At 36.7% G+C, this 20,823-nt stretch overlaps 1 protein-coding gene across 4 annotated transcripts in view; it reads left to right on the top strand.

Moving 5' to 3' along the window:
* Positions 1-20,823, top strand: part of ITSN1 (intersectin 1) — a 136,858-nt gene that overhangs the window by 10,428 nt on the left and 105,607 nt on the right. The gene's annotated exons all lie outside the window — the stretch shown is intronic.

The raw sequence follows: 20,823 nt of genomic DNA, 5'->3' as shown, positions 1-20,823 counted from the left end.
TTGTATTAAATAGTTGAGTTAGTATAACCCAGTGAGTTTAAACTGCTTTTATTTCAAAGCAAATTACAAATAAAAACATGAGTACTTATGTAACAACCCCGAAGTATCCCTGAGTAAAACTTGTCTTCTAAATAAATAAAATACTCCTGCACGAACTGATTTGATGTGTTCTACAAGCTTATGTAACAGCTTGATACTTTGGTGCTCCTACCTATTCTTGCCTTCCCTGCTCAAGTATTATTTTATTCTCTTTGTAATGTCATAAGACTTTTTGAAGAATGTTGATGAGGAAGATCCTGATGAAGACTGTGGATTCATTGATGGTATCGTTTGTATGGGCAGTTCAATGGGATTAAATAGCCACATTTTCATTAGAAACTTGTAGTACAGAATAAGATAGTAGTCTTTGACATACGGTATCAATAGGAAAGAAATAAAGGAATATTAGCTTAATAAAAGCCACTGTGTCTGTGTGTATCTGTGTACAGGCTATCTGACTAACCTTCTTAGTATCAGATAGTATTAGTGTCCCCAGATAAGAACAACTGGTGTTGTAGTAGAACTGTAGAAAAGCTTGAATGTATTTGATGAAACTTTACTTTTTTTTCTTTTTTTTAAGGTAGATGAAGACAAGCTTTTCCATGTGAACATCATCTGATTCTAGTGTCTAGCACTTCATTTAAAGACAGTCTTTGTACAGCAATAACCAAATTTAATGTGGTGTGGTTTCTTTGAGACTTTATGCATCACTGTTTGTTTCTGCTGTTGCTTCTTTGTCACACTGCAGCAGAAATATTTAGGTTGCAGCATTAGAAGTCAGAATTTCATGACCAGATAAGAAGCTGAGAGGATCTGAGCTAGTTGTACTTTGCTGCTTGTGTGATGATGCAGGCTTTAGAGTTCTTATTGAGAAAGGAGGAGAAGTGTAGGTCTAAAAAGAGTAGGAATATGTAGAATTGTGTTTTTTTTTTTTTTCTTAGTCTTACCATGTACTGGGAGGTTAGGATAAGAGAAATGGAGCTTTGACTTTTTGGTGCTCTATATTGGTGGCTCTTATTGGTTGTTGGTTTAAGGAATTGAATGCGGTCCAGAGATGACAGTAGCTGAAATCTCAGCACCTGTAACTGTAGTCTTTTCAGCTGGCTGTTGTTTCTGCATACTTAGTAGGCCCCATTGATACTTGAATAATAAATCTGCCTATTTTTTTCTTCTATGGGATTTTCAGGACTCTTTATAAGTAAGAGGGAGGATTCTTCCTCCTCCCTAACTGGAGGTGGTTTTGGTAAGTAATAAGGTTTCTATGACCAGAAATCACATGAAGTTGGAGAAATCATTTTGCCTTTTTCTGCTATGTATGCTTCAAACAGGAAAACCATAGCTCCAAGGAAAATAGGATTCTCTGCCGAAGTTGCTTAATTCCTAGAGTTTCTGGGATTTAATTGTTTTGGCAGTGCCAAGTTCCTACATTTCCTGGATTACCTTTATCCTATCCTGATTTCAAGCACTTGGGGTTTGTTGGGAAAAGCAACCTACAGGCTAGTTGGGACAGGGAAATAATTGCGTTAAAATAGCTTTCCTGAGTGTACTTAGGGTCTCTAGCATTGTTATATTTGAARCTAAAATAGGGCATTCTTATTAGGAAGGTCAAAACAGTGCACGAAACTTAGGACTAGTCCTTAGTTGTCTTTTGAAAACAAAAAGCCCTGCAAGCATTATGAATCCGAAATGCTGACATAGCTAAACTTTTTGTGTTGAAATGAAACCGAGGAAGCCTGCATATATTGAAATTCTTGTGAAACTTGACTTCCTTCTCTGTGGAGGTTTATTGTGCTGATTTTTGCCTTTCCCAAGTTCAGAAAACATAAGTATATATATATTTAATTGAATTCTCCAGAGAGAACAATGCATATGATTACTCTCCACTCATGGTACTTCATAGCTAGAGTGATTTTAAAAAGATGGAAAACATAGGGGAGCAGGTGGCAAAAGGCTACAGATAACGGAGAATGGCCAGTCTGCAGATTTCCAAACTTAGTTGGCTTTGATTATTATTTTTGAAGGTGGCAGCAGTAGTCATATTTAGATCTGTACCAGGCCAAACACAAGAGGAAACTCTTGACTTTTCTGGCAGCCCTCAGCTATCTGAAGTAGCTTAAATGTTTATGAYAAGCCATGCTTTACAGTTGGAGAAGAGAGGTAGAGAAACACTAGGCCAAAGTAACTATCTTGAAGGAAAATTATCTGAAGAGGAAAAATGGGCATCTATCTTAAATAGGATATTTTAGACACTTACCTGTTGAGTTCAGTTGTGGTCCCTGTACTATTTAATGAAACAAGATTAAAATAGTCCACCGGTATCTCCATCTCATATTAAATTGGCATCGGCTGTCATAAAAGGTTAAAGGCTTTATTCTGTGAAGACTGAAATAAAAACAAAACTTAACTGCAATAAATGGAAAAGAGAGAGAGATTGTCTAGTTAGTTGGCTTCCACCTTTCTTTTGATTTATATATTCCTAAAAGTCTTCTACAGGGGCTACATACTTGGGACAACATGTATAAACCTAGTATTAGCCTTGATTTTTCTTAATTATTTTTGCAAGGTATCTGAAATTTCCATTGTCTTGTATACAAACTAAGGGGAGGCATTCTCTAAAATTCTAGTGGTCTCTGGTTCAAATTTTGCTGAGAAAAATGCTATAGCTGATGTGCTTGTAGGTGTACAGTAGAGTGGGWGTACCTTATTACAGATACGTACCTCAGCAAGCCTATAGCAGGAGCAGTTATGTCCAAATTACTGCCTTATTCTGAGAGTTTAGAAAGTAAATTACAGCCACAGGCAACTTCCACTGTGGAGCTGACATGTGTTTACATTAATATTCTTATTTCTAAATCTCTAGAAGACTCCTTCATAGACTCTGTAAGTATTAGAGTGAAATACAGAGGTATTAGTAAAATGGGTCTTCTAGTGAGGTAGTGTTGGAGTAACCAGTGTGAAAAAAAGTCTCACAGAGGTACTGCTGCAGAGGAGGGGCTTCTTGTGTGATATATCAGTCCTTGCTAAGTAGTAGGAACTTGCATTCCTAGGATTTGTGTTTTTGTGTATTTGCCTATTCCTTGGTATCTTGACTTATTTTAAATTGCCCTGGTTTTGTAATGACCTCAGAGTTGCACTGTCTCTTCAGTTGCAGAGGCTAACATACTTTTCTCTTCCCACTAGGAACAGGCTAAATGTGTTGAGAAAGTATTTGGCAGTTGTATTCAGTTTATTCTGTTTGAAAAATATCTCAGCAGCTGGTTGCTATAGAATCATTATATCTCTTCCAGATTTTAATGTTTAGTGGGTTGGATACTGTGGGGAGGTTATTGGCAAGGTATCTGAAAAATGTGTTAAGTTCTTTCTCTTGGGGTGATGCTGGCTTACTGCCTCTCTGTAGGACTTTTTTTATTACTGTTTTTCAGTGGTTTTTCAATGGCTTGCATGTGCAGTGCTGTTGGTGGATGTTGTGACCTTTGGCATTGTGTTTCTGGTTACTCATATTTTTGGCCAGGCTGTAGCATTTTAATGTTGTGGCTCATTTTGTCTTGCATCTTTGTATATCAATTTCAGTTCAATTGATATATGAACTGAAATGATGTGCCATTTTAGAGATACGCATTTAAAAATGAGGTTGAACTGAGTCTCCATTCTAAGTCTGCAACACTTAACTTTGCACTAAAACCAAAATTACATCTGTTTTGTAAATGTTAGATATCACTTGGAACAGCTATGATTATCCCCCCCCCCCTTTTTTTTTTCTTTGCATAGTGCTCAATTCACGAATGATTCAGGCGTATTGCTGGGGCTTGATAGTCTGGAAAAGTTGTCTTCCAAAGCAAACCGATTCTTTTGTCACAGAGAGAGTATTTTCCCAGGTCCAATTAAATTGCCAGTAYGTAGGCATCTAGAAGATCATCTCTTAAGAATTTGTATATGTAATCGAAGCTGTTTTTAGTTTGCAGAAATAAATCAGTCTGAAGCATAGGTTACTGGCAGGATAGTCCATGCATTTTGTCTTTATCCCCTTAGTATTTCTAGAGTGTGGYCTTCTCTCTAGCATTGGCTTGAGCAGTCTCTCAAAAGCAACTTGCACACGTGTTGGTCTAATGTTTGTGTATTGCTCACATGTTCAGGCAGGTATACGTTTGGCTCCTTGTCTTGACATTCTTAGTTTAGAAGCAGTCCAAGAGGTTTCCTGATTGTCAGTGATAAAATGAAATTCCCAGGAAGTGCTGTGCAGGACTACCCAAACTTCAGAGAAAGTTGATATAAGGGAATAGTTGAGTACAATAGAAAACCTGCTTATTTCTCTGTTGCATAGCCTGATGTTGGACACAGCTGTCACTTCTAACTTTAGCTTTTGACACACTGGTCAGGGTTTCAGGCAAGTTTCTCTCTCTCCTATTGCTGTTGATAGACAGTAGGTTTCTTCCTAGTATTTCCCAACAACTAAATAATACGCAGTGTCCTGAGGTATTACATTTTCGTATTAGTCTAATATATTTGCATTGTTACCCAAGTCCTTTGTCTCCATTTCAACTTGATTCTCCATTTTGCACCTTCAGCTCTGAGGGTTTTTAACACTGTGTGCTTTGACAGCGTACTGGCTACTGGCAATCAGATTTCTTGAGGCCTCTGTTGAGATTTCATTTCTGGGCTGTTAAACCAACAGGAACTTTTCAGAAGGCTGAAGTAATGATTGCAGAGTTGGAAGCTGCTGATTTTTCTGCAGGCCCTAATTCAAAATTCTATTTCTCTTTTGTTCACATCTTGAATGAGCTAGAGGCACCTTTTTTGCCTCCAAGTATTACAGTTCTCAGCTGTACAGGCAAAGAGCCATAGAGAAACTTATATCCTGGGTACTTGTATTATTCTCTCAATTGACATCATGTGTTTAGAATTTAAGAACATGTAGTCAAAATACTTAGTAAGATTTTTCAGCAGGTTTTAAAGTAAGAACATAACTGCTGCTATATAGTAGAACTCCTGAAGCTCAATGCAGTTGTCACTGACCTTGTTCACTAGAGAATTAAAACAAAACAAAACAAAAACAAAACAAAAAAACAAAGGTGCAAGTAAATGGCCTATTCAGTCTTGGATGTCAGTGGTACATCTCTTGGCAATGCTTGCTGACAGGCTTTATTGAGGATTACTTGTTACTTTTTTTCTTTTTTGAGCACATACACTGGATTTTTTTCCTGCATAATTTGAGTTCTCCTGTGTAAGAGTGGCAATAGAATAGCTGCACATTTAAAGGAGTACTTCAGTACTTGGGATTCTGAAACTGTTAACCTCTGTATTTAAGCAGATGAGAGCTGAAACGTTCAGGTTGTTTTTTCTCTGTGGGTACTTTCTTGCTCATTTATGTGAGAAAGTAAACTCGGTTTGACTTATGTTATTTGTACAAGTGCTACTTTAGAAATCTGTGCGTCTTGATGCCTTAAAGTGATAGAAAATAATACTGTAGCTTTAGGAAAATTAGTTATTTCACTAGTACTTTTTGTCCCACATCTATTATGATTTGATTTACTGCTCCGTGAGACCTGTTATGACTGTTCCCAGCTCTGAAACAGAACATTTCTAATAGAAAATGCCATATGTCATACTTGGCATATTTGGTGCCTCCACTGGTTAAATACCACTCGGATTCTTGATTAGGCATGTGTGCATTGTTCTGATGTCAAATGGTTGTTGAGTATTATTCCCCCCAGAGGGGACAAGTTAATTTTGAGGCAAAAGTTTGCGTTCTATACTCTGCAAACAGTCAACTCTTCTTTTCAGTAAGTTCACTTTTTGCCTTTTACCTTTCAGTAAATGCCGTGTGTGTGTTTCAGGAGAGTTTAGAACAAAGTTGTAGAGTTTTTGAGATCCAAGGCTCTTTCATGTGGGGGAGGTTTGATTTTTAAGTGCTTAGGTACATGCAGTTTTTGAATAACTGAAATATTGACAACTATCTTAAGCAAATTCTCTTATGGAGAAGTGACTGCAAGAAAATATTGTTTGCCATTTTAGGAGGTAACTTGTAACTCAAATGACTGGAGGAGAGGAAGCTTCAATACTCTCTCGCATTTCTTTTGCAAGTCTTAACTCAGAAGGTAAATAATCAGAAATATATTTTTAGTCTCCAGTGTGTATTTTTAAAATCTTGCCGATTGGCAACACTTACAGTATGCTGTGCCAGCCAGTGTGAGTTGAGAAATTACTTTGTATGACTGCTGAATGCACTGCCAATTATGCTGGCCTCTGCTCTTTTGAGCTTCCTTCACAGCTGTCCTCAAGCCTCTTTTGATGATGTCCCTGCTACAGAGCATGGCCTTCAAACTATCTTCTGTTCGAGTCACATGAGGCTCAATTTCCAAGGTAAACTTGTCCCTATTTTTAAAATGCTGGGTTGGGTAATAAAACTGATTCATGAATGAAAACATCTTAAAAGTTGCAATAGYTTCTGGAGGAACAGGTTGAATGAATGGAGATAGTAATCATTTTAGCTGTCAGGTTTTAATTCGTTACTGTAAGTGTGAACTATAAATTGTGCAAACTTGTATGCATCCTCCTGTACTATAAATTGAGCAAACTTTCATATCTATTATTCTCACATGAAGATGTATTCAAATACTTGTATGTAGCAATAAATACAGTCTGTGATCTTAAACCTGCTATATATTCCCCATGTATAAATATGTATACATAAACTTGATTTATGAGCTATAAATGTGATCCAGTTGGCCAAGTAAAGTAGGTTCTTATTCTTCCAATAAAAAGAGGTTCCTCATTCTCCAAGCTGTTTTTGATCTCTTTGAATGTTATTTTATTGCTCTGTTAACATGAAGTGCCTGTTTAAAAGGCCAAAATGTGGAGAATCTTGAAAAAATGATGTTGCTTTCTTTGTATCTTTTAGAATAAATCTATTCACAGGATTAGGATACTGTTTGCAATTTGTGAGAAGTGATAGCTGAATTAAGTATAATGTATGTCTGTCACAAGTACTGTGCTCTTTGGGCTGGAAACTTACTGACCTATGAGAACTACTTAGTCAAATTAGATTAGTAGATTACAGTCACCTGAACAGCTAGAAAAAAGGAGAATCCTATGTGTAAATTCCATTTTAGGAGCAGCTCAAAATTGGTCAACAAACGTGCAACAAACTGCCTTACAAAAAAATTGGAATTTCTTAAATTCACTTGCTTATATTTCAGAATTATTAAAATTTGAGCAAATTGGAATATAGTCTTTGCTTCAGGTGAATTATATTTACTAACATATCTCCATTATGGTAGTGTATGGTTAGCATCCCTTCTGTCACATGTAGTCAAATGTTCTTCAAATCTTAAAATATATAYGTACATATATGTAGTATGTGAGCTGTTTACTTTAAATATTTGAGCTTTGGGCGTGTTACTTTATCCTAAAGTTGAAAACAGGATAAAAAGGAAGAACTATTTTGAGGTTCAGTGTAAGGACTAAACATTTTTCTTGTTTAGGGAGGCACATCAGTATATTGACCACTATCAGTGTACGTCTTTTATCTTATCCAACTTGAAACCATAAAAGAAAGTAATATACTGAAGATGCACAAGTTTAACCAGCTTTTCAGGAAGTTGAGCTAGAACTGTTACCAAAGCACTGAAAATAAAATACTGTAATTTCTCTTATTTTATTAGTGATGGCAAGATTAAAAATGGGGAGAAGTTAGGGTGCTTCCTAGTCTTTGTAATGATATGACCTAAACACTACAAGTTCCTTGATTAATGTGATTATTTCTTCTTTTCTCTGTCTATAAATACAAATTTGTACAGTCTCGTGTTAGTTAGCATATCCCATGATTTCACTTGGTAATTGATACTAGAGGTGACTACTGTGTTTCATTCCCTGCAAATCTTCTTCATCCTGGCAGAAACTAAGTTTCTTGATAGACACTTTCAGTGAACCAAAGTAGTGTCATGGTAACTAACAGAAAAATAGAAAACTGCTGACTTGGTGAGATATAAGTGCTGATGACTTCTATAGAAACTTGTTTAAAGTTCCTGTGTCTTACAAGAGGATTGGAGTTAAAGTAGAAACAGGAAACTAAAGTCATCCTTCAGTTCTTCGATGCGTGTGTCCTGCAAGAACTTCGAGACTTCTGTTATGAGGAAAGGTGAAAAAGAAGGTCTTCAGATACAGATGACTTCCCCCCTTTTTTTCCTTAAAAAACAAAAACAAACAAACAAACAAAAAAACCCTAGAAAACTTAGTATCTAGGCAAACCAGATCCTAGAACATAGTTCTATCTCCAGATCATTTTATTGGGTCGTCAGTGGATGATAGATATGACATCATCTTCTGAGTGTATTTGAGTGGTCTCTTTGTAACACTCTCCAAGTKTSAMACTTGGAGAGACTAATCTTTGTAAGCTTTTATGTGAGTGTGCTGCAAGAGCTATGAGAATTTGATGGAAGAATGGGATGAACTGTGTTTTGACTGAGTTGGATGAACCTTAGGTCTGCAGCAGAATCATGTCCTTCCTGTGCTTTTATCACACTGTCTTGCTTTGTTCTCTGTTGGTACTCCCCTTTGTGCCTTTTCTTTACTACCCTCCTTACAAATCTCTTCATCTCTTCACTACTACTACTTTTTTTTTTTCCTTCCCCTACCTTATCTTTCTTGAGAAAACAAGTCTCCTGAGGTCATAGAGTTCAGAGTTTCTCTTCGTAGTAGTCAGTCTGCTGCCACCTCACAATTTTACTGAGTAAGGATTATACTACTACAAACCAACAGAATTGTACTTGCATGTATAACTGGGCACTGATAAGTAGTTAGCATATTTAAAAACTTGCAAATGCGAGKGGTTTTAAGGAGTCCAGTAGGCTTGTTTTCATAGCCATCTTCACTTTCCTTTTGACTCAACTCAGAAATCCTTTTTTTTGCAGATCTATTATGTTGTGAAATTAGTGTTTATGACAAGTTTTCAATTTGATTTCTTGTTAGCTGAAGAGAGCACTGCAACCTTAATGCGCCTTGTAAGGCATTTTCCTGATTACTAAGTACTGAAAAACAGATGACTTCTGAAATATCCATATGGGAGAAGTTTTGTAATCTACAGTGAATAAACCTGACCATACTGCCGATTTGTAACCTGCAGTAAATAAACCATTAGTACTAACAATAATGTTAATGTTCTTAGCCTCTTTAATGAAAGGAATTTTTATCCTGGAAAGAGGTATTAAAAGATTTAAGTCCAGCAAAATCACTCTTTTCAGGATTAACTGTACAAACTTCGTCATGTACAAAATAAGCATAACAAAGTAGCCTGCTCTCCAAATTAAGTATGAAAAATGCCGGTTACTGCATATGCTGTCCTTTCCCTTTAACATCTCCATTTTTAAGAGAAGACATGTCCTTAGCTAAAGAATATGTATGCACTAATAGTGAGTACATCTTCTCTAACTGCTTGAGATATGTATCTTTTTTAAAAGTGTTCTATCTTCTGTATCTACTGATTTTTTTTGTGTGGGGGGGGGGGGCGGAGAAGGGGGTTTGTGTGTGTCCTTCTTCACTCATGCATAGGCTTGAAATAATTCTCCATCCTTGGCAGAAATGCAGATGGTTTGTAGCCTGGTACTTTGGCACTATGTTTGAATGATCCTTATTGCTCCTTAACTGCTTGGAGGTTAGAAAGTGCTACTGTGGGATAGTGTCTCCAATATCCAGCTTGTTTTGACAAAAACTGAAATCTGTCTGTTCCAATAAAAACTTACTTCCACCTGTGARACTTCTTTTTGTAGTAAGGAAAACCTTAGACAACTTCGTTCAATGCATGTTTTGAGGGAGTCTGAGTTGCACAGATACTTGTACTTCTGCTCTAGTGAAAAATATGGAAAGCTTTAATTTTTTATGTCATTTAATAATTTTCTTTGCCTTTAAACTTTTGACTACCACTGCCAATATATCAGTAAGGTGATTCCTGTGCTCGTATCTTAACATTTGAATAATCTTTCACCCCTACCAAGGACTGAAACTTTTGGGGCTTATATTTTTTGGTAGGATGTGTGRGGGGGTTATATGAGATGAAGGAGGCTGATTTATGTGGAGTTGATGGAATGCATGCTTGTGTTCTTCTAAAAGGGAAACCTTTACTATTTCATCTTGCAAAATATTTTGTCTTGCCATTTCCTTATTGCATATAACAATTGCCTAGCCTTGTGGACACATTTGAAATGTTTTTGCTCTTTTATGAGGGGTACTTTGGTACTGGGTACTTTGGAGGAGAATAGGTATCCTTGCTGGACCAAGCAAACAGGAAAAATAGAAGTTTATTTTGAGATAATAGCCTGCCTTATGCAGTTGGGCCCCTTTTCTTTCAGTTCACTAGTGAGTTCTTAAACATATTTTAAATAGGAGACRTTACCACTAGCAATTCAGTTTTTAACACCTTTAATTCCTTGTTTAAGCTTTATGCAGTTTTTGTTTACCTGGCATTGTAGGAGAAGCCTTTTTCTTCCACTATGTAATGTCTGATAAACAACCTTTCCAGTATAAGATAATATCTTAATTTTACAAATGCCGAAGGGTCTGTGCTGCTTTGAGAATCTGTTTAACACTATGTGAAAAACAGCACAGGATGTTTTTGTATCTGTTCATCCAGCACTTGCATTTTTTTCCTAATAAAACTGCTATTTAAAGTGCTATTTTATCTTTCATTGTCAGCTAGGTCTTTGGAAGCGTATTTATGTTAAGTGGTATATTACTGTCCTTAAGTAGCATCAGATTTGTCATTGGAAGAAACTCCTCCCCCCCCGCCCTGCCTTCCTTCCAGAAGGCTTATGTGTCAAACAGCATAGCATTGCTTTAGTTGAGCTGGTTTTAAAAGAAAATATTTCACTTTCCATACTTTCTGTAAAGCTGAGAACCGTTGATCTTGCTCATAGCAAGGAAAGAGTTCCAAATCTTAGAACAAAGAGGAAAATATACTGTGCTAAGTAAATTAAATGGTCTGCTTCTTAAAAGAAATGAAGCTTCAATAACTCATTCCTTGGGTAAGTTGATAGCTTCAGGCTCGAGTGTATTCTCTGTATTCCCTTGGAAAATACTGTTTGTATTGTTTTATGGCTAGAGTTCTCTAAATATTCTGCTGGAGGGGTCTGTCTCCAGGTGCTCTTCAATCTGAGAGAGACTAAAGAGGATTACTGAATCCTGTGTAACATGTACTGCTTATTGTGTAGGTGTCATACCTGGAAGTAGAAAAGAGGCACTATCCTCTTCTTTAGTCTCTTTTTTTTAAGCTCAGTTTGTCAGTTTCCTTGACTAAAATGTAGCCTTGGTAATTCATTCACTCTGTTACCTTTTCAGAGTACTTTGGCTGAGCCTTTTAAAGCCTATTGTGTGCCAGATGAGTAGGAGCCAAAATTTGGTAATCTTTGTGAGAGTCAATTGACAAATACTTTTATTCAACAACTGCAGTTAATTTCATAATTCAGAACAGTTTTCGCTGTTCGTGCTTGTTATAGTTCTGTGTCATTTCATATGTAGCTTTTTGTATAGACTAGTATTTCCTAAAGGGTCAGGATTATCTACAGACATCATGCTGGTTTCTTTATAGTTAGCGTTCAGCAGTTTAACTGTTTACACTGATCCTTATAACAAGGATTTATCCTTATTGTTTTATGGTAAGTGACTGTGCGCTCTGTTGTAGATATACCAACATATAGACATATATAAAGTACTAAACATAAAAAGCTATAAAATAATACATATAAATAATATATATTGCTTTTCATGAAGTCATAATGGTCAGATAACTGTGATGAATGCYGTTCTTGCAGCTTTGGAGACAAGACTGTATGTGTATATTGGCTGCATAGGGCTGAGGATTTGCTGGCCTGTTCTGCGTCTGTAGCTTTATAGGACAATAAAATCTTTTAGCTCAATATAAGTCTTTTCACCAACTCTTGAGAACTTTGTCAAGTGCTTGCTTAGTCAGTATAACCCTACAACAGTGGTTATAACTTTTTACAATGTATTTCTGTGCCTCCTTTCTCTTGGAAGCTCTCCAAACTCTCTAGGGTTTGGTTTGCTACCTGCTTTATTCTTGCCCCAGAGAACAAGCTTTTTCTCAGAACATTCTGCTCAGTAGTGTTCAGCAATTCACTGATAAGTGATTTCCCTTTTTGCTTTTCAAAAACAAAACAAAACAAAAACAAAAAGAAAAGGAGAGCAAGTCTTTGCTCTTCACCTTCACTGATTTTTTGGATCTCTTCTGTCTGTAAATTTGTCCATTTTGTTTCATTAATGCTGCTTTGAATTTCTGGAAGGGATGATGTTGGCAGTTAGCAAATGAAAAGGTGGAAGAGAGATCTGAAGTAACCTAAGAACTGTTTTTAATGTATGGCCTTGTCAGAATTGTAACATTAAACAAAGGAAAAGAGTAGAATACATCGTTATATTTTAGGTGGTGGTGTGCTCTAGGATTGCAAGTTTAGTGTGTTGTATGACTACTGTAGAATCTACATCTTTCAAGCCTTACTGTGTTTGAAATAAAAATGAGACTTCAGGTGCAGCTGAGAACAAACATAAAAGCTCAAAAGGTTTCAAAACATCCTGTTTCTCGTGATCTTTATATGCAGTTATGGCCCCGATGCTTTTAACTGATCTTTGCTATCTGCTACTAGACCTTAAGCAGGATACTTCTAGTTCCACTGAGGAGACAGGCTTTCAGCAAGGTGCAGGAAAGTTACTTAGGAGCTYGGTGGATGCTTCTGACCTACTTTGCTGATATCTTCAGGGCAGGTTCAAGGAATGCTTATATGACTTTGCAGTGTCTCTTTCTGAGAGTTTTGCCTTGGAGTCGATGTGCTTAAATTGACATTATCAAGGAAATCACTATGATTAATTAGAAGAAGAAAAATGAAGGACTATGCCATTGAGAATGACTGCTGTCAACCTCTGTCTGAACAGCAGAATCAAGAGTGACCAGAAGAAAGGCAAATAACAGCAATGTTTGCCTCTGAGACATAATAAATGTTTGTTCCTGCATCTGAAAGTGCTCCTAATGTCTTTCCAAAGAGTTGTAGTGGTGGAGATATGAAGAGATTCTGAACAGAAGGAACATGAGATGTTGGCTACTTCAGCCAAATAGCTATGTGGGCTGACACAACTAGGGAGGTGCAGATATGCTCTGATAGACACTGAATAACTTTCCCTAATAAAGCACTGTTTTAAAAACCTTCTTTGTGCCTTCTCTTATATCACCAACTCTTGCCCAACTCTGATCTAGTAAGTCTTTTTATGTTATGGTTTGGCACGGGGTGGGAGGGCTGGGAACGGACACATAGATCCTGAACACTCTCAACTTATGTTTATGCTGATTCCAGGAACTGAGAAGAAACAACAGGCTTTTCCTTCCTTCTTACCATTCCCCCAGTATAACTGTTGCTTTGGGGCAGAGATGGAGAAAGTCAGTGTGAATGGAGAATGTCAGCCTCTTCTTAGAATGATATTCTAATACACAAATAACATAAAAGCTAACACCTGGATGATACAGAGCACTCAGGCTTTGTTGGACTACTTGTACTTTCCTTTGGCTAAGGCTGGACTCCAGACTTTGGCTACTTTCTCTTTTCTTCTAACTTCTAAGACAGGGTCATTGCTTAGTGATCATTGACCCGTTGAGACTACTAGATATATGTATGTCACCGTAGTGACAATATACATAGTGAGGAGATACCAATGTACTACTATTAAAACAACGGTTCTGAAATGAAGCAGGGCTGTCTCATTTTGTGTTATGCAAATAGCAGAACCAATCTTCTTTAGCTGATTCTGTTACCGTTCAGTATAACTGTAAACCAGTACTTACAGGCAGTTGAGGTAACTGCTAAAGTTCATGTTTGTGAAACAAAATAAACTTGGAAGGTCTAAGAGAACACAATGGCTTCATATCTGGCAGTTATGTCATGCGTTTCCTCGTCCTCCTTACTGAATTTTCTTGAAGTTAATGCCAGGCTAACATTAAGGCTATCTTGCAGGTGTGGCATGTATTCCTAACTTAATTCTTATGTTTCAGATTTTTTTTTAGTATAGCAGACAAGTTTTGAAAGGAGGAAAGTCAGAACTTGACAACTGTAATTGTGTTAATAAAACAACATTAAAAAAAAAGGAAGCAACTTGTTACATCTCCATAAGCAAAGACTACCCCCCCCCCAAAAAAAAGGTGTAAATGCTAAGAAACTACAAAAAGCTCATTTTTAAAAGGAAAAAAGTAAATCAGAATTCTTATCCTACAAGATCTGGTGTTTGAGAATAAAGTCAGCAAGCGTTAAAGTGAAAATAAAACACTATTTTTATTCTACTTAACTCAATTGCTTCTAAAATCCTTATTACGTACTGGATTTTCCATCACTTCAAATCTTTTTAAATTGAAGTTAGTAATCTCTTTAAAAAGATCCTGTAATTCAGTTGCAATTTACTAGAATTATTGGATGAAATGCCATCCCGATTAAAAAAAAATATATGTATGTATGTGCAAGAGTAGAAAGCCATTCAAATTGTGTTAGCTAGACCATTTGAATGATCTTATCATTGTGGCCTCTGCTTGCCTTCCTTCTGATACTAATTCCATTTGATTAAATTTGGAACACCTTAAAAGAGAGACTTTTGGTTTGCATATATATGCCTTACTATCCTGAAGTATTTTAACTGTAGAGCATGGGAGGGATTTGAATACTGCTGGTAATAGGTAGTAATCAACTTTTCTTGCATGGGAATAGAAGCAGGAGGTAATCATACGAAAAGATATATGGTTCTTTAACATATCGTTTCCAATGTTATCATTTGGCTTCTGTGCTACTTGTAATATCTATGTGCAAAATACATTCTGGTCATTAATGATCAGACTGAATTAGATTTCTGTTTCAAGTTACACGTTTAAATTTTACCTTGAATATGATGCTTTTCTCCCATAGCTTTCTCAGCTTTGAAATGAGGATTGTTCTCATTTGCTTTTGAAGGATGGTATTAATGCTAATAAAGTTATGTAATTGATGCTTTTTCTTTTTTAAATAACTAAATAATTTCTGGAGATTAAAGCGCTGAAGAAATAGTCTTGTGTGTTTATTAAACAGAAAACAGAGCTCCGTGCTTACTGGTTAAATTAACAGATATTAATATGAATGTGTACAGGTCAGTTCCAGAAATGAGAAATACCTTCATCTAGAAGCATGTAGGTTAATATAGCCTGGAAAACTGAATAATGTTTTGATGAAAGACAAATTCTGGAAAAAAACAAGCCAGTGATTAGTCTGGATGGCAAAAAAAAAGAAAAAGTCTAGYATATAGGTCTTAAGAAAACTTGTCTGGGAACGCTGGGAGCCTTGAAGAGGTCTAATTTGACCAAGAATGTCCTTCGTAAGCTTTCTCTTGAAGTTTGACCCTGGGGTTCTGAAGTAATAAAATGTGCTTTGGACAATGTTCCTAATACAGTATTTCAGCAAAAGGAGACAAAAATTTGATAGTTCCTGCAAGCGGTTGTGGAGGACCTCCCTACAAAAAAATTTAAAGGATCACTAAGAAAGATAAAGCGATACAGCAAGAAAATAAGCAGTGTTCTTAACTGCTTGCAAGTTCATTGTACGCACAAGTGCCGTTCTTGTCCTTAGTCTGTGGCTTATACCACAATTATTGACATCAGGTTGATAAATGTCTCCATATCTCATGTTCTCATTAAGAAAGAAGGTTGTTTTTTTAAATCTGTTTGTCCCTTGAGTTGTCCTGAACACAGGAAAGGGAAGAATGCTTTGGTACTACATCTGTTTGCTGGGGTTTTTTAGTCTTTTTTGTTGTTGTTGTTGTTGTTGTTGTCAGCTTATTCTTTCTGCTTTCCATAGCAGAAGATAGATACTATGAGTATGAAAGTGATCCTCTCAGCGGTTTGAATGCTGCCACAAGAATTTGAAAAGCATTTGCAATAGTGACAAGCCTTGTTAAGCTCCTTCTGGTCCTTAGCAAAAAGTAAAAGAAACACTAGAAATTCTTAACATTTGTGAGCATGTTTACATTCTTTTTTAATACATATATATATATATATATATATTATTTTTTTCCCTGTAACTGTAAAGAGCTGAAGCACTGAAAAGTTTGGCTGCAACTGGTGACTGTATTAGTCATCTTATCTCCAAAGAGCAAGAATCAGACTCCCTGTATCTTAATTTCTTACTATCTTAGATTATTTTTGGTTTTGGATATCTATCTAATATAATCAGGCTTTACTGAAACTGTTGGAGTCCTTTTATTAGCAGAAATTAAAAGATATTCTAAGGTAAGGTAACATGGGGAAAACAACAAAATCTATTGTTAGTCTGTAATATTCTCACATGACATCCTGCTTGAGGTATCTGTAAGAATTTGGATTTCTTTAAAAGGATGTATTTTTAATCTGTTTTTTTTCCTGTGGGAGGGGGAACATGACTGATAAATTGCCTCAAGGACTAATTTTTGGATTGTATGCCCAAGCTATCTTGTGGATGATTCCTTAGGAATAGAAATGTTGTGCTACATTTTAAGCAAAATAAAAATAGCTCTTCCCCTCCCCCCGCCCCAAATCAGATGTGTCCATATAAAGACACACAGCACAGAAATAGCTAAATCACTCTTAATTTATATCTCCTATGGCTTTATTGCAGTTTTCTATGAAACTTGTCCCTAGGAGAGCGCAGGCAACTTTAAAAAGAAACCAGAACAAAGTTTYCAGTCACATTGTTAATGTCCATATATAATTAGCAGTGAAGGGAGTTTTCATACATGTCTGACTTTTATGTGTGGGTGTTCATGGTATAGTTATTTTCAATCTGACCACTTTCCAAGGGAAAAACATAGATAAGACATACATCAGTAATTAAATTTAGATATAATTTGGGCTTATCTACATATGGAATTAGTCTCTAAGTTTAAATTTTAGAATGAATAACTTTTAGTTAAGAAAGCTCTACTTTTAAATTTAAGGCTTTTTAAATGCATAGAGGAGCAGAATTTTGGAAGAGTACTTTTTGTATATAGAGAAGAGGGTTGGTTTATGAGAAAAGAATGAATCATTTAGAGTGAGGGAAGTGAAATCAAAAGTATTACTGGGCTTATCTAGAAAGGTGTAAGTTGACAATTGAGGAGAGCATTAACATCTGAGATGGCTGGGCATTTCCTCATGTCTTCCTCGCTCAACCTTGGATGCAAGCCAGTTTTTCTTGAAAATTAACGTATACATTTCACATGTGTATYTTAATGCTCTATGCATATGTCCGAGTAATCGTATAGAACACAAAAGTTTGATCATTCTTTCTTTTCATCTTGCTGAATGCCTGTGTCCTAGTTCACATCCATATGCCAGCATGACACCTCATCAGTCCCCACACTCGTCCGTGGGAAAAGCCTTCTTGTGCCCTTCTCTAGGTCTGTGAGAAATCATGGATGGGAAGATTTTATTTATTCTGGTAGGACTGTCCCAAAAGAAGACCRTTACCTACTCGTAACAACCTAGTACGATAACCATGAGTGGAAAAGAAATCAAATCTTTGGGCAACCAAGCTTCTAGCAGACTCCTCATCGATTACAGAGAGCAGAAGTAAATTAACAGATTGGCACTTGCAGGTCATTGGTCTCTTGGGATGTTGCTTTTTTCGTTATGCCTCTTTCATGGGCCTGAGAAGACCTGTGCGTCCTGGTTGTGCRCAGAGCTTTGCAGGGTGAGGGCACATGCTACGCTTAGTGTGGGCACCGCGCTGTGAACTCGAAAGCTGGCACGTGTACCTTTTTGGGAGTGAAGTACAGAATTTGTGAATGATCTTAAAATTTAGTGGTTTATGTTGTATGCGGATTAGATGTATATCCCTCTGTTGTTTATAGATTGAGACGTACGTTAGAGGAAAGTMTTTAACTGAGGGATCTCTTTCTTTTCAAGTGTCAGTGCAGTGATGGCTTAAGCTTTTTATGGACAAGTGAAGGCAAGTGGCCCAATGTTCTTTATTGCCCTTTCTAAAAGCAACACAAATAGCTGATGCATTTTTTGATTCTTGAGTCTCCAAAATAGACTCAACATTTGGAATGTTATTGAAGAACTCATTGCTAGTGAAATTGTGTTTATGGCAAGAGTTTTAGCCTGATTTTCTAACGAAACAGTGCTTAAAACTGACTGATGATGCCGTTGTGGTTCCCCATCTTGTTTCTCCTTCTTCCCCCTTCTTTTGAATGACTTCTGAACCGTTGGCCGATTCCAATTGAATTTACCGGAGAGTTAAACGCTACCAAGATAACTAAGTTCCTGCAAATATCACAGAAAGCGGCAGTTAGAGAGAGAAAATTATTACTTTCCTGAAGGGAAAGGCACAGAGTTCAGATTACCCATTCTGTTTTTCTGGCAGCTTGCTGGTCAGTTGGTTCCTACAGAATTTTTGTTTTGCCACACTATGCGTTCATTCTTATCAGGGAGCTGTCAGAAAGGACAAAGAAGGTGGAGGAGTTAAGACTGTTGTGAGACTGGTAAAGATTAATATCAAAGGATGCAAAGATCTAGAGGAAACTGGATTCAATTAATGCTACTATTCATGGAACAAATTGTTACTCTTTTAAAGGAATGTTACAAACTGAAATGTGAATGCCTGCATTTCCATTACAAACAATTACATAGTTATAATAAATGTATAACATAATGACTATGCTAGGTGGTTTTCAGGTAAATAATACCCTGTCTGTATCCCAAAGAGCTTCAACACAAAAAAAAACATGTAAACAAAAAATTACCAAGTCGCTCAACTTTACAATGCTGTGARATGCCTCTTTCAAATTTCTTAAAAACACTTTCATACCTAAAGAACCCTGAGCTGTTGGAATTAACTGTCCATAGTAGCAAAATTTGATTCCTGCAAAACTAGGGCCCTTGGCATCACCTCAGGTATGTAAAATCAAACCCCTGGTTATGAAAGATAAGTTTTACACTGGCAATAAGCAGCAAATTTAAATTACTATGTTTTACTGGAGTATGTTGATCTTTCTCTCTGTTTGCTTCCTGTTGTATCTCTGTCTGCAGTCTAGTTTATTTTGTTTTTTCTAGTGTCTCAAGTTTAAACATAACTTTGTGCTCTTTTTCTCTGTTTATACCACTACTATTTAATTTGCTTTTGGCCAACTCCCTCTTTCTTTCAGAAATCTTTTTATTCTTCAGAACAGTTTTATGATTTCTTTGACATCCAGCTCAGAGTTAGTCTCAGGATTTCTTCCCCCATCCTCCCTCCCTATCTTCTCCCCTGCCTCTGATTTGTTCAAGGTAGGGGAGGAATAAGCTACCAGTTCCTTTGGAATACTAGTAAATTAGATAAGCATGTTTTCCCTTAAGTGGCTGAACTTCTTTGATCCTTTACTTACACTCTTCTTTCCTGCTATTTACAATATCTAAGTTTTCTTAGCTTGCAAATTGAGTGACTCCCTCCCTTGTACCTTCCCCCACCCCCAGCCCCCCAAAGCCTCAAGAGCCTCTAGTTCTCTTCCTTTTCAAGTGAGTGTTTCATCTTTCTGTCTTTCTGCTTCTGTCCTCCCCTGGCTGCCCCCAGTGCTTTTCCTGTCCTGCACGCTATGGGAAACTGAACTAGGAAGAGAATCTGTGCTCTGCTGGTCTCTCTCCTGTTACCTTTTTAATGCTCTGAATGAGCGTACAGCTGTCTGTGCCGTAAGATTCAGTAGTATAGCTGTGGAGCTGGATGTTTGGAGAACTTGTTTTTTTCTTGGATTTGATTGGAGTTTTAAAAATCAGAAGCAAAATAATAGAGATATTGACTACAGCAACGTACAGTAGGAAAACATAAGCAAAGGTTGAAGAGTGTATTAGTTTAAGTTGGAAATGCTTTTGAAAGAGTCATGCTATTTATTTAAAATCTATTCTGATAATACTTTGTCAGTATATATGTGAATTTGAGCTTTTGAGATAAAGCTTTCTTTGCATGCAATTGCTATGAGCTGCGTCACCTGGTATTTGGAAGAAGGTTTCTGAGTCATGTGCTACACTTGATTGGTCTGCCAAATTATGTGCAAAATTTCATTTTTTCCCCACTAGTTTTCTAAATTACAACTGATGGGGAGACTGACTTACAAAAGTGATGTGGTTTTTTGCAGTGGCATCTGTCAAGCATATACATATAGTAGATTCCTAAGTTGGAAGCCAGGAGAGTATGTGGGAAGTGCGGAAGGGGGGATAGGGGCGGGGGGCAAACAAGAAATTCAGACAAAAGGAAATTGTTGATGCAAGTTAATGCCTTTTCTTAATGATATTGATAAATTTCTGTCGCTGTTCGAGCGGTCTAAATTATTCTCCTTCTGATTCTGTTTTCTTTTGCTTTTCTTCTGTTGCCTGGAAAACATGAGTGGAATCTAGCAGGACAAGAGGCTGCTCTTTCATTGTTTGTAGCTCTATTGCCGGTATTGTCCTCTTGGCTCAGGCAGTTCATGTCACTCTTTATGTGAAGAAAGAAAAATGTTTTTCTTTTTTTTTTCTTTTAAAATTAAATTTCTAGACTCTGGAGTTTGCTTTTATTTGCAAAGTAAGCAGTGTTAAATTAAGAGTGTCTACCACCAACTAATATGTTTCTGCTTGCGATGTCACCTTTAACACTCTGTTAATTTGGATGGGCTTGTTACGTTTGCTGGGTAATAACTGAGGTAAAGGAGTCTGGCAATCTAGATTCTTTTTTTTTTTTTTTTTTTTAATGTACTTCTGCTAAACATAAAAGGTGACTAAGTAAGTAAGACAGTGCATTTCATAAACTTCTTTTT

The sequence above is a fragment of the Rhea americana genome, unplaced genomic scaffold, assembly GCF_003343005.1.
Source record: "Rhea americana isolate MKP2758 unplaced genomic scaffold, rheAme1 scaffold_130, whole genome shotgun sequence".
Lineage (NCBI taxonomy): Eukaryota > Metazoa > Chordata > Aves > Rheiformes > Rheidae > Rhea > Rhea americana.
This window is presented reverse-complemented; position numbering and strand designations above follow the sequence as displayed.